The following is a 27,026-nucleotide window of genomic DNA, read 5'->3' on the forward strand; positions in this document are numbered from 1 at the left end:
TAAGTGTCGGCACTCGATTTTACCCTCTCCCTTCTCCTACCGTCGAAAGCATCGCGAGCACATCACTACACTGAGCAAGCAGTCATCACTGCTATCCACACTACACAGACACACAGCTGAAACTTCGTAACAGGTTGGGGATCTCCACCAGGAACTTCGCACGACGGCAAATATAACATTTTTATCAGAACATGGTTTGACTTCCCGTAAATATGTAACATCGTCGATACTAGTCGGATGAAGCCACTCACTTAAAAACGTAAAAAAAGGTACTTATTAATAGCAGCCGGCCGCAGTGGTCTAGCGATTCTAGGCGCATCAGTCTGGAACCGCGCGACTGCTACGGTCGCAGGTTCGAATCCTGCCTCGGGCATGGATGTGTGTAATGTCCTTAGGTTAGTTAGGTTTCAGTAGTTCTAAGTTCTAGCGGACTGATGATCACAGATGTTAAGTCCCATAGTGCTCCGAGCCATTTTTTTTATTAATAGCATTTTTTTAGTTAAACAGTTTTTGTTTATTATTTCATCTGCATCATATGCTTCGTAAACTACAAATACGCCTGCTTCGCTAACGATGGAGAAAGAAGTCCAACATTCAGATTTTTATCAATTGTTACGACAGAGAGAGCCAACGACAACAATTTGTCTGGACAAAATTAGGCAAATGACTAACGGATCGAACTTAACTCTCAACGATAACTAAATAAATTCTACTAAACGATTATAGTAACAAAACTGATAACCAATCTGTTCCTGCTGCCGAGCGCTGTAAGAGATCTTATTGCGTGAGTGAAAAACATACAGGATACAACGACAAATTACACCACGCTGTCTCTCCGTATAGGTAACGTACTAAGTTACTTACTTACTTACCTGCGAACCGAGGCACAGCACGGCACGACTCGTCGCTGAAATGTGAGCCTATCTGCTGTGCAGTATAAATACGGAAGGACATTTCTGCGTCTGCTTATAACCAGAATGCCAGGGGTCAGCGTTATGCGTAGTACGTCACAACACAGGCGAAACACGGGGTGACGCATCGTCCTGCGGAACAGTACTCCCAAACCACTCGTACTCACCACAAGACCTGCAGCGGTCAGCACAAAGGTGACGCGTCACTGGCCTGCATTGCCTCGGAGTGTCGCCGCTAGGTCGTGAGCTAAGGTCGCCCGTTTAATCCCACCTCGGCCACGGGTATGGGTTTGAAGTGTACGCTTACTGCAGAATGTACCGTGAGTAAATGTCGGAAAATCCTCTACCTGCTGAGATGTTAATCACAGTTTACTGTCGGCGCATATCAAGTAAAACTAATTGACGTTGGTAACTTAGAATAAAAATTAATTGTGTTTGATAATCAAGTATTATCGACATATGCTAGTCTGCTGATGCATTCAGTGTACCCTTGATGGCGAAGAGACATGTTTCCATACGGCACTTTAACTGCCAATCCCACCAGCTGTTCGAACCTGAAAATCTCGATAGACTGCTGATCCCACCATTAGAGGGATTCGATTTTTCCCTGCTTAAATATGAAATCACTTATACAGACGGGCTCGATCTGTCTTCATTGTGTTCCTAGGGAAAGATATAAAATAGGTCGCGTTTGATCTACCTGATCAGAGATTGTCGTACGGGGCTCTCGAGCACAGAACAGTATTCATTGTTCACTGTTTCCTTGGGTTTCGACCAAATGCATGCATTGTCCACAATAAAGTAAAAAACAGGACGGTGCCTCTGTTTAAATTCAAAAATGTACTGTGTGTAGAATTAGAACTGTGCGAAAAGACTGGATTCCATTCGCGGTCAACTGGGCAAGCAATACACATGAAACCTTTCACTGTTAAGAAAATCCATCTCCACCACGCAAAACAAGAATCCAGAGGATGTACAAAATAAGCTCAGCTACAGAAAAAAGGCAAACAGGAAACGGCTGCAAGAAAAGACATATCAGTGAAGCAAGTGGAAAATCGCCATGTGCAAAGATTCAGATTTGCGATTGCACTACATAAAAAATTATATCATGAGAAAATAATGTGTAATAATTTATAATTATGATTTTACGGTGTTGGTTTTCAGTTACTAAAAGTACAGTCATACAATATCCGAAAATAATCGTTAGGAAAAAATTTCCTGTCGTTAGCTATTACATTTTTGTACAACTTAACAGTTCTGAAACATACAATATATGGAAAAAACTGATCATCAAAGAGGTTGAAAAATATGTAATATAGGAGAAGACGTTTCAGGCTTTCATTAAAGGTTAGTATCGCAGTTAAATAATTGCTAGTTTTCTTGGTCAAAAACATTGACAACCCATCAAAAATGGCTAGCATTCTAAGAAACTAAAAGGTTTACATGGCCGGAATCAATGTTAACATACGCGAATGTTTTTATGTTAGTCTGTCGAACGTTTCGTGTATTCAGTACTGTTATCGAGTGTCCCGTTTAACTATGGCATGATAGTCCTTTCTCGGCTACGCAGGTACGATCTTAACAGTATCCAAGAAAACAGCCCAAATGGGACTGGCAGGAGATATTTAACGCATACACAGAAGGGCAGCACGAGTTGTCATCCACGGGAGACTGTCACTGAGGTGCTGAAGGAATGAACTAGCAGAACTCTTGAAGATAGGAGGAAACTATCCCGAGGAAGTCGACAAAAAAAGTTTCGAGAACCAGAACCGGCTTTAAATTATGATTCTAGGAATATACTAAAACCCCCTTCATATCGGTCCCATAGAGATCTTGAGAATAAGATAGGATTAATTACAGCAAGCACACAACCATTTAAAGAACCTTTCTAACGCGCTCCATTCGTGAATGAAACGGGGGAACGTCCTAACAACCGGTATACAGTGGAGCGTTCCATCTGCCACGCACGAAACGGCGCATCGATGCAGACCAAGTTTCACACGCACGCCTCACCTAGAATAATGCAGTCTGCAGGTTTTCCAAGAAGATAACACAACATGAAACGTCGGTAGCGTGTGGTATTTCTCAGTGCACGTGGAGGGTACTTCAAAGTCAGAACATGAATCTGCAATCATCTCCAATATGTGTCAATCGCCGAACACGGCAAAACCACCGATGGTTTGCTGCACACGCGTTGGCACTTTTTTTTCCCTTCAAAACCACAGCAACATAAGGAAGGAATGGAACTGCAATTGTTAACAATCAATATTTGTCAGCGGGTGTCAAATGCTCACGAAACTATGAGGACTACGTACCATCACCAGATTAAGATTTATGTTTAAACTGGAAGAATCAAAAAAAAATTAAACTTCACATGGACGACGAGGGCATCAGAGACAGAGCACACGCTCGAATTGGAAGGGCAATCAGCAGAGTCCTTTCCAGAGGAAACGCTCCGACATTTACCATAAGCGTCTTTTGGAAATCATGAATAACGTAAATCTGGATAGTCCAACAGTGATTTAATCCGGCGCCCTGTGGAATGCAAGTCCAGTGTCTACCAGGACTCGTAATAATAACAAAAACGAACAACGCTAATTGACTGTGCTGGCCTTTCTACCTGTCACAGACAACTGCAACTATAATCATTTACATGTTACTCGCGTACGAAGTTGCACTGACATCCGGCGAAGTGTTCTTGGTTCTCCGCTTTTTTTTTCAGGTTGTGTAATGAATGTCTTGCATATTGTTTCCCGATATATTGCTATACCACAGTTTTTTTCGTTTCCTCTCATTGTTAGACAAGAATAACATTTAATTCATTCTACTTTGGAATTTTTTGGGATCTTGTGGTTACATATGTGATGTACGTCGTTGTCCTATGCGTACCAGGATATTTGATTTTCGACGTCTGCGAGCACATTTTGCTTTCACTGTTGTTTCTTTTTTTTTAAACGTATGTCGGCTGTGTGTGTTTACTAAGTGAAATGCGCTCGCAAATGCCGAAAATTGGACACTCAGGTGAACGCACGTAACGAGGTACAATTACAGGGTGCCCCATGTGATGACGAGATCCCAAAAAATCCTAAGTAGAACCAGTTTAACATTATGATACTTGCGCCACAAAAAGTTGTCTCTTACCTAAAAATAACACAATAACGAGCATACTGCAGTACATGTGGAAACAAAGTTATTATATGCACTGGGCAAACATGTATTGCAGTAACTGAGGATACTTCGTAAATAAAAGGAGGCGCATATAGCATAAAAAGAAACACCCTTTTACTTGGTTGCCTAGATGAACATAGCCTTTTACTTGGTTGCATAGATGAACTCCATCCCCAAGCAACTCTGTCTCTCTCTCTCTCTCTCTCTCTCTCTGCATGTGTGTGTGTGTGTGTGTGTGTGTGTGTGTGTGTGTGTGTGTGTGTGTCAGCATGGCCACAGCCGACGCAAGTCTTTCAACTGAGCGCCCAGTCGGCGAATTGAGTGTCCCTAACCTACCCCAGCATGCAACCGGAGAAAAGGGACCTACAGTTTACCTTGCAGTCCGAACCACGTGTCACTCCTATCGACTCTCACATCGTTGTGAGCTGAAGGCAAGGTTAGGCGCAAACTGAAAATTTCCCATGATTCCACTAGGATTCGATCTCTCGTCCTCTCGTTTCGAGATATGCGCTTTCGTGTTAGCCCACCAGGCTCGACATAATAATAGTAATAACACAGAAGCAGCTAAGTAACGACAGGAACGAAAAAAACTGACGACAATCTGTTCACACATGGTTGTCAGACAGAGAGTACCGTCTAAATAACACCAGATTGTTATAATTAAAATGCGAGTAACGGCCTTGCCGCAGAGGGTACACCGGTTCCCGTGAGATCACCGAAGTTAAGCGCTGTCAGGGGTGGTCGGCACTTGGATGGGTGACCGTCCAGGCCGCCATGCGCTGTTGCCATTTTTAGGGTGCACTCAGCCTCGCGATGCCAGTTGAGGAGGTACTCGACCGAATAGTAGCGGCTTCGGTCAAGAATACCGTCATAACGACCAGGAGAGCAGTGTGCTGACCCCACGCCCCTCCTATCCGCATCCTCCACGGAGGACGACACGGCGGTCGGATGGTACCGGTAGGCCACTCGTGGCCTGAAGACAGAGTGCTTTTTTATAATTAAAATGCATCGATTGGCGGAGATCGAGTTTCGGCAACGCAACTTAGTAGATACTGTACGCTAATGGGTTAATGTGAAACCGGTTTACGCCGGTAAGAAATTAGTTCCAGTTTTCGCCACCAGGTGTAGTACACGGTTTATGTGACGGTGCGACATCCTTGCTGTCATTTGACAAGCCATAACGTGAGTGAACAGTGTAGCTATGGAGAAGAGAGACTGTGCGCTGTTGCTGAAGCTTTTATTTGAACGGCAGCAATTACAGTGCTGCACTGAGAGAGTATCGCCGACTGAAGGGTCTGAGGAGAAGCCGAATGTCATTAAATGATTAAAGAAGATAACACTGGCGAGCCTGGTGTGAGTCTAGAAGAGGAAGGTGTGGTGTCCCGGGGGGAGCACTGACGGGCATGGTGTTCACGTACGTGAGCATGCACCACGTGGCCCGTGTAGTGCCACTGCTCGTGCCGTGTCACGAGAGTTGTCCGTCCCATGGTCAACAAAACGGAATGGACAGTGTCTTGAAAGGAGGGTATAAGACGAACATCAACAACAGCAAAACGAAGATAATGGAATGTAGTCGAATTAAGTCGGGTGATGCTGGGGGAATTGGATTAGGAAATGGGACACTTAAAATAGTAAAGCAGTTTTGCTATTTGGGGAGCAAAATAACTGATGATGGTCGAAGTAGAGAGGATATAAAATGTAGACTGGCAATGGGAAGGAAAGCGTTTCTCAAGAAGAGTAATTTGTTAACATCGAGTATCGATTTAAGTGTCAGGAAGTCGCTTCTGAAAGTATTTGCATGGAGTGTAGTCATGTATGGAAGTGAAGCGGGGACGATAAATAGTTTGGACAAGAAGAGAATAGAAGCTTTCGAAAAGTGGTGCTACAGAAGAATGCGGAAGAATAGATGGGTAGATCACATAACTAATGAGGAAGTATTGAATAGAATTGTGGAGAAGAGGATTTTGTGGCACAACTTGACAAAAAGAAGGGACCGGTTGGTAGGACATTGTAGTGGGACGTGAAATTGAAGCGTCAGCCATCCACCAGTGTCAGCCCAGTTTGCAGGAGAATATAAGTTTAATTTAGTGTTTTGTTTATGTAGTTTGTAATATTTGTAATTGTGAATTATGTTAAGTTTTGTATTTATTTTTATGTTTCATGTAAGGAGAGGGCGGCGCAACGAACGGAGACAGCATCTTCACTGCCGGGACCAGAGAGAAAATTGCTGGCCACTATACGTCGCGGGTCGACAGCCAAAGAGCAACAGAAGGTCCTGAAACCGAGTTGTTGCGTCGTGCTTCCAAAAACTGAAAAAATAAGAATTTGTGATGTTTCTACAACAATGACGTCATAGAAAGTTTGATGGTGTTGTAAATGTTCAGTCCTATCTTGTCAAGGCTCAGGTTCACGTCTATATGTGGTATATAGGAAGATAATAAACTAGTGTATACTAAAAAAAGTTTAAATACGTGTTCCGAGAATTTATTTATGAAGAATTATGTTAAGGAAGAGGTATTACTAATTTATTTGACATGATTATTAATTTTTGACAACGTTCATCGCGAGTTTGAGTCTTGAAAGTTTATTCAATGTGGTTTTAATATTTATTAAAGCAGATAACTTGCATTAATATAATTTCTGAGAAGAAACAATCGACATCTAAATTGAAAAAAGTTTGCTTAAACCAATTGGACTGAGTGACGTAATTCTGCGCATACGACTCAAAGGATGATGTTTTAATTGCAGTTTCGTTCAAGAACCATTCAGAGACAACTTTAAGAAGAGTTTAAATAATTTTGAAGTGTTTTGTAACTGAGGTTGGCGACGAAGTATGCACATGGTCATATGTCAAAAGAAAATCATTTATACAAAACTTACGTCGTTACACTACAACATGTTCTGAGGCATCAAGGGATCACCAATGTAGTATTGGAGGGCAGCGTGGAGGGTAAAAATCGTATAGGGAGAACAAGAGATGAATACACTAAGCAGATCTAGAAGGCTGTAGGTTGCAGTAGGTACTGGGAAATGAAGCAGGTTGCACAGGATAGAGTGGCATGGACAGCTCCATCAAACCAGTCTCAGGACTGAAGACAACAACAACAACATAGTTAACAAGTAGGAAAGTTTTGCAGTCTACAATTAGGCTGGTCCGCCCCTGGTAGCTGAGTACGAGACCGAGACGGTGCAGCAACTGAAACCTCAGGATCGGCAGCAAAGTTCGGAATTTGCTCTTCCATTTCTGGCACGGATCGACGTCGATGACATGTGACCGGCTATATTCTATGAAATGAAGAGGTGCGCTTTGCACTACAAGTTAACGTGAATACACAGAACTGACGAATTTGGGTCTTGTTAAACAGTGCGATGTGCACGAAGAGTCACTGGACTCACCGTATGTGATTGTGTGGTGTGTATTAACGGTCACCTTTATTCCGGGTCTGTTGTTCTTTGAAGAGAATACACACTGAAGGCCCGTCAGGTGCGCCATGACGCCTGCACATTATCGAGACCACCTCGTGCAGCATGTGATTCTCGCTTTAGAAGAGCGCAACTGTGTGGAAACCACTATCTTCATGCAAGTCAGCTAATAGGAAATTCAACATTATGTCCTTCTCGTTTGTTTGACCTTTCTCGCCCACGTACCGTTTGTAATCAAGTACACATGGAAACATTTCTGTACGTCTATCTTGCATTCACGGCGTCAGATTTGCACCTGGCGCCCAAAATGGGAACTAATGTTTGCCAGCATAAATCGGTTCCGCATTAACGCATTAGCGAATCTGCTAAGTTCCTCTGACATACGCCGGCCGCGGTGGCCGAGCGGTTCTAGGCGCTTCATTCCCGAACCGCGTGACCGCTACGGTCGCAGGTTCGAATCCTGCCTCGGGCATGGATGTGTGTGACGTCCTTAGGTTGGTTAGTTTTAAGTAGTTCTAAGTTCTAGGGGGCTGATGACCACAGATGTTAAGTCCCATAGTGCTCAGAGCCATTTGAACCATTTTTGAACCTCCCTGTACCCCCGCGAGGAACTGCACTAAAACTGTCACCATCCGGTATAGGAGAGAAACTGCACGTACGTACGGCCACGGTCACAGAGCGTTCGTTTCTTTTCTAGTAGTGTAGTTTCTTGCAGGGCCCTTCGCATTCAGCACAAACAAGGGAACATGTCTACTCCGGTACATGCTTCGCCAAGAGGCAAAAAAAGTCGACAACTACTGGTAGAGTAGGAACACTGCAAGTGGAAAAAAATGCTCTCGTGCAGTAGTGCAAAAAATGCAATAGTACAATAGGAGCCAACGAAAGTGGGAGGGGGGGGCGGGGGAGGGATGGGGGGGGGGGGAGTACGCGTAAACTATAGCGAGCCGGGAGCGGCCGGCAACTTACCCGGGCGACATGCTGCCGTCCTCCAACACTCTGCGACACGGCCGGGTGAGAACGGCCCGCTACGGCGCCAGCGTCGCTGCCGCAAACAACGCGTGTCAGTTGACGTCCCGCGCGCGCGCGCCAGCAAAAAAACTGTGGTGGAGGCAGGCACAATGCCGCCGGGCTGCGTATCGCCACGCACCGGAAGTGTCGCCATTTCTCGGCCGGCCAGCCGGAAGTCTGCGCGCGCCTCGCACTCGCCACAGCTCGCGAGGCAGCCGAGCGCAGCGCCCGGGACACCTTGGCGTCGAACCACGAGAACCGGCAAAATCACAACGCTTTCCACTCTTCAAAAAATATCTTCCTTCACGAACACGTGCGAGTTGCTTTCCCGAAATACCTCTGATCGTACGTTTCAAAACAGTACGCCTAGAGCTGCAAGGTGTCTTTATTTGCTTTTCTAATGAAGTGTCGGTTTTGTGGGTAAACAGCCTCCAAGACATTTGTGGAACCTTCAACATCGCAGCGCGTCAGCAATCGTTGGTTAATATATTACAAACTAGAAACCCGCCTCGATTGAGAAAAAAGCACCTAGTGTTTTACCTAAGTTTCGGCGTAGATAACTACACCTTCTTCATAACAATAAAACCCACAAGTGCCTAAGAAGACCTTTGTCAATGATTAAAAGAACACCATAGCTATACATTTACAAAAAAAAAAAAAAAGAGAACACAAACAGTACATATGTACAAAGTCTAAACCGTTACTTAACTTAATGGTGTAACCACCTCACACCGGCCTATGTTCGATGGGCCATGACCCGCCATGGTGGTTACGCCATTAAGTTAAGTAACGGTTTAGACTTTGTACATATGTACTGTTTGTGTTTTCCTTTTCTTTTTCTTTTATAAATGCATAGCTATGGTGTTTTTTTAATCATTGACAAAGGTCTTCTTCGGCACTTGTGGGTTTTATTGTTGTTCCGAAGAAGGTGTAGTTATCTACGCCGAAACCTAAGTTAACACTAGGTGCTTTTTTCGCAATCGAGGCGGGTTTCTATTTTTTAATAAATTTGTGGAAATAAGCGTTGCCGTACTACAATTTAAGTGACCGTTTATTTGTTGTATGATTGGCCAATTTCGACGATAACTTATTCTATAACTCCTTTTCCAATACTTGTTCATAAGCAGAATGCTATATACCCTACGTATTGTGGCATACAAAGCAATGTGAATGTGTTGTAGTTTACAAATGAGATGAAGAGGCCATTTGCTTCTAATACGATGTTTTCGATCTCAGATTTCAATGCAGATGTATTATTCCACGTATAGAGTAGTTTTTATCGATTGTATGCCACAACACATAAAACATACAGCGTACAGCTTATTCATAAGTACTGGACAATCACTTACGCGTCGAATTTGGTCATCCATACAACAAGTAAAGGATAACTTGCAGCCTACAACGGACAATGCTTTCTTCTACAAAACTGCAAATTATCAGTTACAGTTACCGATTACGCTGGTCAGACGCTAGTATCCTCAGGCATTCATTGCTCCTGTGGCTACACGGCTCAAGTTAAAACAATCACCCTCCACCATCGTCTTCACAAAGTGGTGTGAGGTGGATCAAATAATACGCGATCTGTGGCTGTTTTCTGTAGACTATAACAGTCGCTGTGTACCCTGCAGGCGACTCTTGAATTTACTAAATTAAGAGTTATGATATTAACAAAGGTGATGTGAACATTACGCCGTGCGCCAACTAAACGCACTGTCACTCCTTTACCCTCGTCCTCTCTGTAGCTCCCTTTCACCCCCTCCCCCAAATGTCACTCTCTCTCTCTCTCTCTCTCTCTCTCTCTCTCTCTCTCTCTCTCTCTCTCTCTCACACACACACACACACACACTCACTCACTCACTCACAAACACACACAGCGTATCAACATAAAATACTGTATGTACTTCGTCACTACTGGCAGAATCATTATAAATCATTATAAATTCTACACATTTTACCTTGTCTGCTATGGAGTGTTCTTCTATATGGCGCTGAAACATGGACTATGAGGAAAAAAGATAGAGAAAGGCTGGAAGCTTCTGAGATCTGGACATGACGGAGGATGGAAAGAATAAGTTGGATGGACAGAGTAAAAAATGAAGTACTGAGAAGAGTGGGAGAGAAAAGACAGTTACTAGATGTAATAAAGAGAAGAAAAAGAAATTGGATTGGGCATATATTAAGAAAGAATGACGGACTGATAAAAAGAGTTTTAGAAGGGTTTGTAGAAGGGAAAAGGAAGCGAGGAAGGAAGAGATTCCAGATACTGGATGACATGATGGACGGTACAACATACAACAACCTTAAGAAGGAAGCAATGGATCGCAGAAAATGGAGAGGCAAAGGACCTGCTAATATAGCAGATAACTGATGACGATGTTGATGATGATACTCTCTTTGCTTCCTGTCAGTTCATAATACGTCAGCAGACCACTGAACGATGCCTTACTTCTCTATTTACGTACGCAACCACGTGACGACTGTTTTGGAGCGTCTGCGTGGACTAAAACATTCTGTTCTTCGCCTTCATCCGTGCTGGCAGCAGCACGGATTGCCCATAACTATCATCCGTACAAACTGGCTATGTTTTGTCCAGTCTACCTGGTCCACCATTGCCATACAGTCCTCCGAAACGCACAGCGGCAGGATCGGCATCAAATCCAGGATTTTGGTCGGAGCGGGGCTGAGCTCATTGAAATTTTGTACCAATTTGCCGTTTCCGAATTCTCTATAGCAAAAGAAGTGTTTTTTTTAAATCTTTTGTAATACCAACAACGACGGCGAGAAAATTTTCGGAACTGTTAAGTCTGAAAGATATGATGCAAAGAACTTATGTTTTTCTTTTAGACTATGAAGAAACAGGTGTAGTTCTGGGCGGGAGGGAGGGAGTAGATGCCGGGTGAAGATGGACGAAAGTAGCTGTGTTAGTTACACGTATGTTTCTATTAATAAAGCAGGTGGTTAGTCCACTTAACCAGAAAAAAACCATGATAGGAACAGGACAAGCGTAGGCTCCTGCAATTCAGACAGAAATGCAAGAGGGCATGTTAAGTAGGAGACACAGACTTCCAAGACTTGAAGAGGATACTACTGAGAAGCAAAAATAAACAATAGGTGGAAACTGAAGCAGATCAACCGATGCGCTTGCAGCAAGAAGGACAGGCCTTTAAAACACGCTGACAGTGAGTGGTCTATAAGAATCGTTTGAAGAATACCATACGGATTAAAAAACAGAACAAAACTCCCATTCAAGATCATTGAGCATACAGCAGTGTTACCTGACCAATTCCCACTAACCGTCTACCGTTGCTTTACTCCGTCTACTAGTGACTGGCATGTTCTAAGCTAATAGCTGTAATGCGCAGTTTCAAATGGAACCTCGGCATTCTCCACACGTGTTAATCTCACCTGGGACGGTGGCTGCAATCTGACACTCCCCAACACGCGCAGTGGTTCCTCCCACTGGGAGTCGTTAAACTCCCGGCAGCGTGTCCTCCGTGCATCGAACCGACTGCCAGGGTCACCAGCTGTTACTCGGTTTATGGCTGCGGCTCGGTACGCTCACCAACGGATGGTGTAATGACTTTCTTGAACCGTACTAACTGAACCAACTGAGGTTGTAAGAAGGTGCCGCTTTTCTAATACCAAATCAAGTCTGTCTGCTAACGAAATCAACAAAAACAAAATTCTGCTTTCTACACTATTGGCCATTAAAGTTGCTACACCACGTGCTACAGACGCGAAATTTAACCGACAAAAAGAAGATGCTGTGATATGCAAGTGATTAGCTTTTCAGAGCATTCGCAAAAGGTTTGCGCAGGTGGCGACACCTACAACGTGCTACCATGAGGAAAGTTTCCAACTGATTTCTCATACGCAAACAGCAGTTGACCGGCGTTGCCTGATAAAACGTTGTTATGATGCCTCGTGAAAGGATGAGAAATGCATACCACCATGTTTCCGACTTTGATAAAGGTCGGATTGTAGACCATCGCGATTGCCGTTCATAGTATTGTGACATTGCTCCTCGCACCCATCGAGGTCCAATGACTGTTAGCAGAATATGGGTCTGTGGGTTCAGGAGGGTAATACGGAAAGCCGTGCTGGATCCCAACGGCGTCGTATCACTAGCAGTCGAGATGAGAGGCATCTTATCCGCATGGCTTTAACGGATCGTGCAGCCACGCCTCGATCCCTGAGACAACAGATGGGGACGTTTGCAAGACAACAACCATCTGCACGAACAGTTCGACGACGTTTGCAGTAGCGTGGACTATCAGCGCGGAGACCATGGCTGCGGTTACCCTTGACGCTGCATCACAGACAGGAGCGCCTGCGATGGAGTACTCAACGACGAACCTGGGTGCACGAATGGCAAAACGTCATTTTTTCGGATGAATCCAGGATCTGTTTACAGCACCATGATGGTCGCATCCGTGTTACGTGACATCGCGGTGAACGCACATTGGAAGCGTGTATTCGTCATCGCCATACTGGCGTATCACCCGGCGTGACGGTATGGGGTGCCATTGGTTACGCGTCTCGGCCACCTCTTGTTCCCATTGACGGCACTTTGAACAGTGGACCTTACATTTCAGATGTGTCACGACCCGTGGCTTTAACCTTCATTCGATCCCTGCGAAACCCTACATTTCAGCAGGATAATGGACGACCGCCTGTTGCTGGTCCTGTACGGGCCTTTCTGGATACCGAAAATGTTCGACTGCTGCCCTGGCCAGCACATTCTCCAGATCTCTCACCAACTGAAAACGTCTGGTCAATGGTGGCCGAGCAACTGGCTCGTCACGATATGCCAGTCACTACTCTTGATGACCTGTGGTATAGTGTTCAAGCTTCATGGGCAGCTGTAGCTGTACACGCCATCCAAGCTCTGTTTGACTCAATGCCCAGGCGTATGAAGACCGTTACTAAGGCCAGAGGTGGTTGTTCCGGGTATTGATTTCTCAGGATCTATGCACCCAAATTGCGTAAAATGTAATCACGTGTCAGTTCTAGTATAATTTATTTGTCCAATGAATACCCGTTTATCATCTACATTTCTTATTGGTGTAGCAATTTTAATGGCCGGTAGTGTATTAGTTGAGACACAGAAAAATTCGAACTTGTCATCATTCGTTTCGTATCACTTAAGCAAAGTTCAAGAATTGCTTCAGTAACATGGAAGCTATAATACAAATTTCCTTGGATACCTCAAAGTCGATGGTCTATCAATCTGCTCCTTATTTTATTCCGAGGAAGAAATGCACAGCAGAAGATGGCCAAGATGTAATGCATTTCACTGTCACGTGGAAATAGACTTCCCTCTAATGCGAACTCCTCTACAGAGACGTCAAATCCTGCAGTCTGCATAATAATGCTGAACGATTGTTACTTTGTACGAAAGTAAATGAGACTACTCGCATTACTTATTATACTATAGCACCATGGCAACGATTCTACAAATAAAAAATGGAGAGCTCTAATGTGAACTCGGAGAATATTGAGTGCTGTTCAGAAAGTATCTTCCACAGGAACGCCTACGAACTAGAATATCCGTTAATTAATTACATCGTAATTATCGCACACTGACAACAGAAATACTCCTTATCAAGTCACATTCACTATCCTGCAACCGGTGATCAGTATGACTGTTTCACTAGGTAAATATGTAAAAATATCAATACCTAACCATATATATATGTTTGTTTGCGACTCAGTGTTGATTCTCGATATGGCCAAAAGAAACACGTTCGGAGGAATTATATATCAAATACAAGTATAACAGAGTCCCAGTAGCATATGTGACCTGTTAATTGAATAACCCGCATGAGAGAGAAAAGACAATGGGCCTTGGCAGTACCTGGTTCAGTAGAGTTTGCAGCCTCCCTGCAGTTCTCGCGTTAAGGCAAGTTTACACGGGGCGCTGGATCTGCATCACGCCGACAAAATAAACTTGGCCAGTAACATTGCTCGTGACACGAACTGCAGCCACATTTTCGTCAATACTCAACGACTACTGTTTCCCTGTAATGTTTGCGGCAGTACATTTTCGGGCCAGAAATGTTTACGCGATCCACACAGTACTGCCGCCGAAAGCGAGTGTGGTTGTTCCGCTTTTGCGCTCCACAAGGAAAAAACTTAGCAAAGAAAAGAGAAATTGGGTTGGGATGCGTTCTTTTTTGAGTAAGTGAACTGCCTTCGAAACTGTAACTCAGCAACTGATGCTAAATGCATACCTCTTCCACCATGATAAAGAACAACTTTGAATATATCGTAGAAGCAATTCGTTCGAAAATTGATAAGACCTAACCAACACGAAAAACTGTAAATCGGTCAACAACTAGATGGTCGATAGCTCTTCGGTGTTTGGCTACTTGGATACTGGTGGTTCATACAGAACTTCAACGGACCTGTTCGTAAGTGCATTCCTCATGCATATGCACCTTACCAGACATTTATATCGGTGCAATGGGACGATTCAAGGAACTGGTTAATATGCTTAGAAATAAAAATTAAATGTTGTAACTGGACCGGCTACTCATTAATCAAAACGTTTATGCTAATATTTCGCTGTGGTCCGCCAGTGCAGTGGGAGATCTAAGAATTTCATAAATCTGACACATGTACGACCAGAGTTACGGCATGTGAAACGTAATGTTTATAAAGATCGTAATCAAAAAATGGACAGTTAATACGTTGCTGACCATGAACTTGGAATCGCAAGTGATAAAGACTTTAAAAAAGCGCATGAAGTACAGGAAGAACTAACTGAATGAGTCCAAATGCTCTACCACAATCCCTAAAACAAGAGTACTACCTGCTACACGGGTATCAGGAGGCATTCCTCTTCCTGTGGATGTTCATCAGAGATCTGCTCTTTCGCCCTTCTCACATTGACTTAGTCGGCACAGATTTTCGGAAATTGGCACCTTTTACTTTGTTGTAAGCTGATAACGACCTTGAGAAAATTCCTGGAAGATTAAAACTGTGTGCCGGACCGAGACTCGAACTTGGGACCTTTGCCTTTCACGGGCAAGTGGTAGAGCACTCCGCTGTAGAGTGAAAATTTCATTGCAGAAACATCCCTCAGGCTGTGGCTAAGCCATGTCTCCGCAAAATCCTTTCTTCCAGCAGTGCTAGTTCTGCAAGGTTCGCAGGAGAGCTTCTGTGAAGTTTGGAAGGTAGGAGACGAGGTACTGGCGGAATTAAAGCTGTGAGGACGGGGCGACAGTCGTGCTTGAGTAGCTCAGTTGGTAGAGCACTTGCCCGTGAAAGGCAAAGGTCCCCAGTTCGAGTCTCGGTCGGGCACACAGTTCTAATCTAACAGGAAGTTTCATATCAGCGCACTCTACACTGTAGAGTGAAAATTTCATTCTAAGAACGACCTTCACCGACAGGTTTAATTGGCGGAGGACGAGTGGCGGGTTTTGATACGATGATCCCAGACCGTCTCAGGTCGAAAATATACTAGTTTTCAACCCGTCCAATCGCCTTCTGCGCTGCAGAATGTTGGTCCCCATCAACTGAAGCAGAGCAACGACTTGCTGTAATGCTTCGGCGGACATGCGTCGTGATATTTCACGACCGTGCGACGCAATTCGCAAGGGGTACTGGGAGGCACCTACCGGTGAGCAACTGAGGGAAAGCCGCCTACAGTGTATGGAACAAGAAACAATAGCAAAAGGCAGGATTTCGTTGCAAGTCGGTAAAAGACGTATTGGAAGACCGAGGCAACGTTGGTTCCACAGAGAACTCAAGATAGTGGCCCCATTACAAGATCGCGTCAAGTGGAAACAGACAACCATATAGCCGGGTCTCACTAACTGCGGTGCGAACGCTGAGCTTCCTCAGATCGGATAGCCAACGAAAGAGATACAGAACTGAATTGGGGAGACAATAAATTCTTGGCAGAATGTGACTAAAAGAAAGGATCGATTGATAATACATCCTGAAGCATCAAGGTATATTTAATTTGGTAACGGAAGGAAATGCGTATGGGGTGGGATAAAAACTAAGACGAGGCCTAGGCTTTAGTGCAGTAAGCAGATTCATGACGATGTGCGTTGCAGTAGCTACGCATAGGATGGACTGCCGTAGAGAGCTGCATCAAACCAGAGACCACGAGAACGATGCAGCCGGAGCCACCTGCACACAAACAACAAACAAGCTCGCGCCGACCCGGCCTGTGACGTCAGCAGCGCAGCCCGGAAGCTGGCCCCTGCGTGAGAACAGCCGCCTCTTCCCGTCTCGGCAGACGCAACGCTACGCAACACGCGCCGCTTCTTACGTCACTGCTCGCGGCTTTTTGCGCCGACTGCAGCCGCGCTGCGGCCATCTACAATTACATACGCATCTGCGTCTCCAACATACGCCGCTCTCTGTCTTTCCCGTTCTACTAATATTTACCAGTGCAGCCGTCCACAGCGCGACAGGATGTCACCGACACACACATGTAAAACCAACTACATCCGCGGTGGAGCCTTTGCTGGCAACCGAGTACTACTGCATCCGTCTCGAATCACAGAAGTGTCTACGCTAATATTGTAGGTTTTAACTTCATTTAGGATGCAAATATCCGTGAACGCGGTAATTTAACTGAAAATATGCATAGATACCGCCTTCAGTCACATTAAACTTGATTAAAAAAATTGTTCTGTATCATTACCGCTCTTGTCGATTTTCTTTTCTTACTAAGTCAACATGCGTCTTATTAAATGGTTTTCTGAATTAGGGTAGCAGTGTTAAATAACTCCAAAAACAAAAATGGTGTAATTATGTTGACAGTACAAGAAAATAGCTGGCCGCTGTGGACGAGCGATTTTAGGCGCTTCAGTCTGGAACCGCGCGACCGCAACGGTCGCAGATTCGAATCCTGCCTCGTGCATGTATGTGTGTGATGTCCTTAGGTTAGTTAGGTTTAAGTAGTTCTACGTTCTACGGAACTGATGACCTCAGATGTTAAGTCCCATAGTGCTCAGAGCCATTTGAACCATTTTTGCAAGAAAATAAAACATCTGAAGGTGGATCACAGGTTCCGCTATAGTACGGTGAATGACAGTCATTTTGTGCGTGAAACAAGTATATTTTTCCACTCCAGGTTTAACTTTGAGTTCCGATCTCACTAAGAACTATTACTGAGTTAATATAGAATTCTGCATGCGCAATAATTGCTATTGTCAGTTTAAGAACAATTAGAAAATAACTCTATTCATGTCTGAACAGCTTATGGGAATGGACGTCTTCGACAACCGCCGATATTTCGAAAGGTAAACACCACGTCAGTTTCAAGGCAAAAATACAGCGTTACAAACTTCGAGCACTTGTAAAGGGGAGCGAGTACATAATATTTTTAATAGGAACCCATGACCACAAATGTACCGTTTCTGTGTTACAGACGTTTGAAAACATATTTGCTAAGTAGGTTTGCAACAGGATAAGTCGTGGAGGGGGGGGGGGGGAGGGTTGGGTTTGAGCCGTAGTTGTGTCTGGCTCTTCGAAAAGCTCGCCATGCGGAGTGCTTTCGCTTCGCGTCTAGTGTTTGCGGTGGCGCTTCAGGTTTGGCGCGCTGCTTGGATAGCTACCGCCCTCTGGCGAGAAGGTGGCTCAAGTGCACGGTCGCGTGAAGATCGAGGAGTGCGTACTGGGCGGTGACAGAGAGGTGGTGGCGCGAGCGGGGCCCGCTGTCGGGGGTCGTCAACTGCTCGCCACGTGCCTTGGCCGGCCTCTCGGCTGTCAGGGGCTGAATCTGCCTCACCCGCATGTACGTCGCTTATGAAGCTTAGCAGCCGTGGTGCAGGGGATCAGCGCGTGGGACCGCATGTCTTGTTATCGGCCGCTGAAACCACTGGCAGCGGTTGGCTCTGACGAGCATTTGGAAGTGCGGCGTGTTCCCGGCACTGTGGTGGAGTGTGAGAAGTTGAGTACTGTTTTTATGTAACAGAATTATATAAATGGTTTTTTTTTTCAAATTCGAGTGAAGTGTACGAGTTTTTTCACCAGTGGTTTTGTTGGGGTCTTCCCACCACAGTTTTCGTTTGCCTGTCCGCGGGAATGTGGTAATTGCTTCTTGGTCGGGCCGTTTCATTGGGTGATTTAGCGTCGGTGTTGTGTGTCTCTGTGGTTCAGAGTCTGTACAGGCACAACCCTTGCTACATCTTCGGGTTTTGGGTAACTAGGGGAAATGGTGTCTTGTAATGTAACTTTTGGGGCTGATCTGCTGAGGCCCTATAAACCACCAATAACTGTTCAGACTATTGTGATCTGGGCCCCATTAGACTTGTCACTCCCTCACCGAGCTAAAGTTTTTTAACTGCCTTTAATGTGAAGGTTTGTGTGCTGGCTTATTCACATTTAGCTTGTAACAAGTGACAGGTGTAATATAAGTTATTTAATTGGCAAGAGACAATATACTGCAGCACGTCAGCGAGTACACGAGCAATTTCTTTGGCTGTTAATGAGAGGAACTGTAAAACGACTGACGTATCGTAATCAACTGCTTGTAAAAGTGATCGCGTTAACTACATGTTTTGAAATGGATGTTGCACATGGGTTCCAATTCAGAATTGTATCACTCCCCTCTAAAAGTGCTGAAAGTGTGTAACAGGAACTTCCGAACACTTGTACACGTACAGAGCGTTGTGCAAGGACGTTTAAACCCTCGGTAATAGCCGGCCTGGGTCGCCGAGCGGTTCTAGGCGCTACAGTCCGGAACCGCGAGACCGCTACGGTCGCAGGTTGGAATCTTGCCTCGGGCGTGGATGTTTGTGATGTCCCTGGGTTAGTTAGGTTTAAGAAGTTCTCAAGTTCTAGGGGACTGATGACCTCATATGTTAAGTCCCATAGTGCTCAGAGCCATTTCAGCCATTTTTTTGTTAATCCTTGCACTCGTTGCGGTGAGAATGATAGTAGTGGTTCTCCAGCAGTATACACACAAAGGTACTTTGACTTGCACCATGGTGGCGGGCCACTTGTCTGGACATTCGTCTCAACATCCTGAAAAATCTGGTCCTGTAAATGTGGTGTACGCACAGTCCACCGCCTCCTTGTGCGTTCATCTGTCTGAAAGGACCCACAAATGACTTGGAATGTTGTGTGAGGCGACTGGTGTCTGTGAGGGTGCTTGTATTGCTGTAGTCGTGCTGCCTCCCGACCGTTTCCGTCTGCTTGGCCGTGCAGAAACACCATAAAAAAAGTTGCCACTCTTTCACCGTAAGACTTTTCTTAGAAGTTAAAATCAAGTTGCACCTTGTTAGTGTTTTGTACCATTTCCATCCCTCCTATGGCGGGTGCATAGTTTGTGTGCTTGTGTAAATTGTTAAAACTCTTAGTTTAAAGTGATCTGGTGTGTTGCAGATTTGCACCAGTGTAGTCTTCCAGAGGCTGTTGTGAGCGGTCGTAACTACGGCAGTGTAAAAGGGAGCGGCAAGGTTCTCTGCCCGAAACCTCATATAGTCAAAATTTATTTCTTTCTGTCTCTGAAAAAATTGTAACTCTGACATTTAGAGGGTGCTTTCTGATTATAATTTTAAATCCGTTTCTTTTAAAAAATGCTTTTAGGCTCTATTAAAGTGAATAAAATCCCCATTTGTTAAAAGGAATTTAGTTATGATTTCACCAGTTACTCCCTGGCAACTACTTCCATGCTTACATAGCGTGATTAAATGTGTTAATGTTCTTGATGAATCGCTAGATAAATAAAATAAATTCTTCAGAATATTCTTTGAAAATAAATCACGGTTCATACAGGTAATATTTAAAAAGAAGGTTTTTCCTCTAATCGGCGAAACTGATCTCAAATAACAAGAAAACTGCAACTGTTTCTAGTGACTGATCCAAGGACATCCATGATGTGATCCACTGAGTGGTCTGATCACTTCACTGTGAATACTTCGCGAATATCAGAATGTGTTTCTTGCAGCATAAAATTGCATTACATTCTCAAAAATTTTTAGAGTGAACCCAAGTGTGGTAGTGAGAAACCGAACTGTCCCTGAAGTTCTTGTAACCGCGAGCAGTCTTTGTATGGTTCGTTGTGGCGACTTTCCGGATAACTGGAGTTTATCAGCTGTCATAATTAACAAAATGACAAAACTGGGCGATTGCTACATTGGGAGGAACTCCAAATCAGTGTGTCTTGAGCTATAGTTTACGTAACTGACGTGCAGCTAACGCCTGGCGGTCATTTGGTTTAATTTGAGATGAATGCTGTCGTTTGTGATAGTTTCAACAAGTCACATGGGAAATAGCGATCAGGTAAATCCATGCGCTGAAGTACTGATCCGCGCATTCCGAATTGCCGCGCGGGGTAGCCTTGCGTTCTTAGGCGCCTCGCCACGGTTCGCGCGGCTGCCCCCGTCGCAGGTTCGAGTCCTCCCTTGGGCATCGGTGTGTCTGTGTCGTCCTTAGTGTAACTTAGTTTAAAGTTATTTTAAGTTAGATTAAGTAGTATGTAAGCCTAGGGACCGATGAGCTCAGCAGTTTTGTCCCATAGCACTTACCACAAATTTCCATTCCGAATTGCTTTCCTTGTTTCCCTTGAAACACTCGGTTTTTCCGCAATGCCGATTCCTCCGTGCACTGCTGTTGTCTTCTGGGTACGCTGCTCAGGTAACGGTTCAAGGAGGAACGGTGGAATACGGCATTCGCGGCACAGATGGTGCTTTTCTAGAACCGGCAATACTGGTTCTGAGAGTAATCACTACTGGTACAGCAAACTTTGGAGACGGGGCCATATGTTACGGCGGCACTTCTTCTTTCAGACACCCCAAATCACGCTTTCCGCCGCTTCACTAACAGCTCTTTTCCATTGTCTTTTGAAGTCTTCCGCATATTTGTGTGCGTCTGTTTTGTGGCAGACTTCCTTCAAAAATGGTTCAAATGGCTCTGAGCACTATGGGACTTAACATCTGACGCCATCAGTCCCCTAGAACGTACAACTACTTAAACCTAACTAACCTAAGGATATCACACACATCCATGCCCGAGGCAGGATTCGAATCTGAGACCGTAGTGGTCGCGCGGTTCCATAGTGAAGCGCCAATAGTCTTGGTTCCTTCGTCCTTACTTAGGCGACTTCACACAGTGTTTAGCATGCCGAAATGGCTGTCTGGAGAAGCTGGCTTTGAATTCCTGTTCGACCCTCCTGATTTATGTGATACATTTTCTTCACAAAACCGATTACGTGGAATGGCGGGATTTTCCTTCAGATCCATTCAGAAGACACTGTAACCTTCATTTAGTGAACACGGCAAACGGATATACTTGGACAACACTTCCTCGAGCATTACACAGAATGGTTTGCACTGTTCAACAGTTTTCATTTTCATTAAGTTTCCAGCGAAACGAAGTATGAGTGATAAACCCCAAGTATTCAGATCAAAGTTAAAAGGTTTCCTTGTGGCACTCTCTTTCTATTCTGTACAGGAATTCTTCATTCTTCACAGTAGTCGTGAACATTGCCGACCGGGGTGGCCGAGCGGCTCTAGGCGCTACAGTCTGGAACCGCGCGACCGCTCCGGTCGCAAGTTCGAATCCTGCCACGGGCATGGATGTCCTTAGGTTAGTTATGTAGTTCTAAGTTCTAGGGGACTGATGACCTCAGAAGTTAAGTCCTATAGTGCTCGGAGCTATTTGAACCATTTTTTCGTGAACATTTTTTTGTAATATGTTATTTATTCGTGTACTCTCACAAATTTTTACAATGTTTTATTAATGCTCTAGTATTTTTTTATTGTATTTTTTTATTGTCATTGCAAACTATTTACTGGGTCGTTAATACACAAGGTAGCTCTGGCTCATTTGGTCCCATGGAATCTGGTTGATAAATAAAATCAAAAGGGACTAGGTCGATTTCTTTGACCACACTGTCAAATCTAAACAAGTGTACCGTCTCGAATGAGCCCGCCGTCTACGGAACGTTACACATTTAATCTCCTTCCTTTCATTACATAAGCGTTTACAGAAAAAGTTCCGTCTCAATAAATTTCATGCAGACGTTCACTACTTGTACTGATGCACGTTACATCGAGACAAGTTACACAGATTCTGTATCTCATATTATCATAAACGACGTGTTCATTCTCTTTGAGGTATGCTCCCTGAATACCGGCCTCTGATATGGCAGCGTTTTACCTAAAGCAATTATTTCGCGAGTAGAGAAACAAATCTTCCCACGTCATTTGTGCAGTCACATGGAAGTGCAAAGGCTGTGGGTGGTCATGATGTTATCAGCCTCCCAGGCGTGGTTTCTGCCCCTCTGATGAAGAGGCGTGGGAATAAACAGCCTTAGTGGCTCTGCTTTTTCTACCGTTATCTAATCGCATCTTCATAAGCTCGTTATGTGAGGACTGCAAAAGTACACAGCACATCATACGTTATGGAAAAAAAAACCAGTTTTGTACACCAGTGGAGGTACGGAAGACGTAAACTAATTCCGAGGTGAAATAATGAACCTTAAAGGCACCCGAACACCATTCTCCGCGCCGCGGTCGCTAAAGTGCATTCACCGAGTGCGTTCGCTGAGTTAATTTTGAAGGTATTTCAAAGATACGTTTGCTAGACAGTAATGATTGCCACCGGGGACGTCGAAGCTTATGCAGGTGTCTGTAAATGTAAATAGACTGGAGCCACTCATCAAAACTTCCTGACAGGTTAAAACAGTGCGCCACATCGCAATTCGCATCTGGGACCTTTGCCTTTCGCGGGCAGGTGCTCTACCGTTGAGCTATCCAAGCATGACTCCCGACTCGCCCTCACCTCCGCCAGTGCCTCATCTCGTACCTTCCAAACTTCAGAGATGTCCTTTTGTATACTAGCACACCTGAGATAAAGATTACTGCGGAATCTGACAGCTCCCAATTTCTTCCAATGGGGATATCTTGAGTCCAGAATGTTCGAAAATAGAAAAATCCAAGCACTGGAGGCCAACATTCGAAGAGAAGTGGCCGGTATTCCTGTTGCTGTACTGGAGAACATTCTATCGTAGCACTAAGTAGACTAGCTATGAAGCTGCGACGCAAAGGCGGTGCTCATCTAAGTGACGTCATCTATAAGAAGCGAGTGCTGTTACCGCACGAAACTCCGAAGATCCACTATATCGTCTGAATTTGTAAAGCATGAAGGCCTGTGTTAAAGTTTTTGTAAACAGTTGAAACGGGCGTTCTTTATGGATCACCATTCACAACAAAGGCCGGTTGCACTGTTGTTAAAACTGATCGTGGAGTCTGTTTCATACAGCCTGGGTCGATCTCATACAACGTTTCACTATGGCGGTCGAATGTCTAAGGCCGAAATGTCCCGTCGAGGTATGTTGACAAACTGATCAACCTGAACAGTGTACGTAAACCGCATTTACTGTTCACGAAAGGAGAAACAGAGCGCTGAATTGAATTGCGCAGGTAGTTAGGTGTACGTAGCGATTCCCTGTGGTCACATGGCCAGGAAAAAAGAGGTTCGCAATTTACAACAAAAGAAAAAAAAGCGACGTATGCGAGTCATCTGGGTGATGTAAAACCTTTTAGACCAGTTTATTACCCGAATGTAGAGAGTAAAGGTACCACATTACGAACCAGAGGTTTGGTCGGCACGGAGTTCGAGTCAGTGTTTTGGCGGTGATGTAATTTGTTTGAAATCTTATGGGACTTAACTGCTAAGGTCATCAGTCCCTAAGCTTACACATTAGTTAACCTAAATTATTCTAAGGACAGACACACACACCCATGCCCGACGGAGGACTCGAACCTCCGCCGGGACCAGCCGCACAGTCCATGACTGCAACGCCTTAAACCGCTCGGCCAATCCCGCGCGACAGATGTAATTTGTACTCAGGTGACTCATGTGAAAAGGTTTCCGATGCGATTATGCCTCACAACGGGAATTAACAGAGTTCTAATGCTGAACAGTAGTTCAGCTAGACGCACATGAAATTTCATTTCAAATAATTTTCCGGTATCCACAGTGTCAAGGGTGTGACGAGGACACCAATTCAGGCATTATCTCTCACCACGGACAACGCAGTGGCCGACGGCCTCCACTTAACGAACGAGAGCAGCGGTGTTTGCGTAGAGTTGTCAGCTATAACGGACAAGCAACACTGCGTGAAATAACCGCAAAAATCAATGTGGGACGTACGACGAACGAATCCGTTAACACAACGCAGCAAAATTTGGCCATAATGGCTTATGGCAGCAGGCGACCGACGCGAATACCTTTGCTAACAGCCTTTGCTAACATCATCTGCGGCGCCTCTCCTAGGCTCGTTTGTTTGTTTTGTTTTAGGGCGCAAAAAACAGCTGCGGTCATACGCGCCCAACTCAAAACTATAGAACACGAACACAGAGAGGAGTTAAAAAACAATACGTCAGTCCCAACAGACAGAATAGGAGACAGCTAAAATCAGGTACAGAGAGGGCTAAAAAAATCATCATACAGAAATGGAGGTCCAAAACTAAAAATTAAATGGACTTCGCCATATTGCTTCGACGGATAAATAGTAAAACGCGGTCGACAGCCCGAGCGTCATTCACTAAAACAGCTGATAATTCAGACGGCAAACCCAAGCTCGAACGGAAATGATTAAAACAAGGGCATTCCAGCAAGAAGTGGCGTATAGTTAAAATTTGGACGCAATGTGTACAAACTGGTGGGGTAGCGCCACATAGAAAACGACGATGGCTAAAAAGCCAGAGCCCAATACACAGCCGAGCTAAAATAATCTCCTCCCGTCGAGAGGTCGTCCAAGGCGCTGGGAGAGGCTTAAAAAGCTGAAGCTTATTCCCGTGAAGGTAGGGGACCAATGGCGATGCGAAAAGGACACCACCTCCTGACAGACGGCAACACAGAGGTCATCGGAGGGAATATAGGTACTCGAGGGCTGAGCCACGAGGACTGCAGCCTTGGCAGCAGCGTCAGCAGCCTCGTTTCTTGACAGACCGACATGACCAGCACACTGGCTCCACCGAGAGTGAGCAAGTGGCAGTTTTCCTGGACCCGCTGCACTAAGGGATGAGCAGTGTGCAGCACACATAGACTTTGAAGGGCACCGAGTGAGTCTAAGCAGAGGACACAATTGGAAAGGCGGTATCGCCGGATGTATTCCGAGGCCTGATACAAGGCTAAGAGCTCGGCTGTAAATACTGTGGACTGTGCCGAAAGCTGATATCGAAAGACACAGCCGATCCCATGGTCAGTCCGAAAGCCATCAGTGTAGACAAAGGCACTATCGCAAGTCCCATGCAAACGTCGTGAAACTGGAGGCGATTGACCGAGGCTGGAGTAGTGTGCTTAGAAAGCGAATGAAGGCCATGGTTAGCATGCACTACTTCACGAATCCAAGGTGGTGAAGGGTGCACACCAACTGGGAAAGTTGCAGGTAGAGTGAAGTTAAGCCGCCGTACCAAGTGGCGAAAGCAGCCTCCAGGAGGTAACAGAGAAGAGGGACGAGCCCCATACTGACGATCAAAGGAATCATTAAAGAAGGTGGCATAGGAGGGGTGGCCTCGCATGGCAGACAAACGGCATGCATACCAGCTGAGGAGAAAGTCACGGCGGTAGGACAGTGGTGCTTCAGCATACAGACTCTCAACCGGACTTGTGTAAAACGCGCACGTGGTCGAACAGATGCCATTATGGTGAATATTATTGAGATGGCATAAGAGAGATGGGCGTGAAGACTCATAAACAAAGCACCCATAGTCGAGTTTCGAACGGACAAGGGACCGGTACAAACAGAGGAGGGTGATTCGATTGGCACCCCAAGAAGTACCATTGAGGACACGTAGGAGATTGGCGGTCCGCGTACAGGGGCTACCAGGTAAGACACATGGGACGACCAAGAGTGTTTCCTATTGAGCATGAGCCCCAGAAATTTCGTAGTATCAACGAATTGAAGGGCAGAAGGCCCAAGATATAGAGATGATGGGAGAAACCATTTGCGCCGCTAGAAATTCATACAGACAGTTTGTCAGTCGAAAAGCGAAAGCCGTTGTCAATACTCCAGGAGTAGAGACGATCAAGACAGCGCTGAAGTCGCCGCTCAGTGAGACAGGTCTGTGGTGAACTACAATGGATGACAAAATCGTCAACAAAAAGGGAGCCAGAGATGCCTGGCGGTTGACAGGCCATTATAGGGTTAACGGTCATACCAAAGAGGACAACGCTCAGGACGGAACCCTGACGCATACCATTTTCCTGGATAAAGATGTCCGACAAGGCAGAACCAACACGCACGTTGAAAACTCGGTCTTGTAAAAGTGCCCGAAGAAAACAGGGCAGGCGCCAACGGAAGCCCCACGTGTAAAGACTACGGAGGATACCAGTTCTCTAGCAAGTGTTATAGGCTTTCTCCAAATCGAAAAACAGACAGTCTGGGATTTCCACAGAAAACCATTCATGGCGTGGTCAACTTCAGAACTCCGCGCTCGAAATCCACACTGTGCATTCGTTAGTAACTGGCGAGACTCGAGCCACCACACCAGCTGGGAATGAATCATATGTTCCATCACCTTGCAAAGGCAACTGGTT

The 27,026-nt window shown here is 45.1% G+C and overlaps 1 protein-coding gene across 26 annotated transcripts in view; it reads right to left on the reverse strand.

Annotated features, from left to right (window-relative positions):
* Positions 1-27,026, reverse strand: part of LOC126284064 (GTPase-activating protein CdGAPr) — a 718,807-nt gene that overhangs the window by 152,876 nt on the left and 538,905 nt on the right. For 3 of the 26 annotated variants that reach the window (XM_049982690.1, XM_049982687.1, XM_049982689.1), the window contains exon 1: positions 8,469-8,598. The exons of 20 other annotated variants lie outside the window; for them this stretch is intronic. The gene's annotated coding sequence lies outside the window, so the exon portion shown is untranslated. Of the gene's footprint in view, positions 1-8,468; positions 8,599-27,026 lie in introns of those variants that run through there. 3 more of the 26 variants (XM_049982686.1, XM_049982685.1, XM_049982688.1) reach the window with 2 other exon arrangements.

Source organism: Schistocerca gregaria, chromosome 8 (genome assembly GCF_023897955.1).
Source record: "Schistocerca gregaria isolate iqSchGreg1 chromosome 8, iqSchGreg1.2, whole genome shotgun sequence".
Lineage (NCBI taxonomy): Eukaryota > Metazoa > Arthropoda > Insecta > Orthoptera > Acrididae > Schistocerca > Schistocerca gregaria.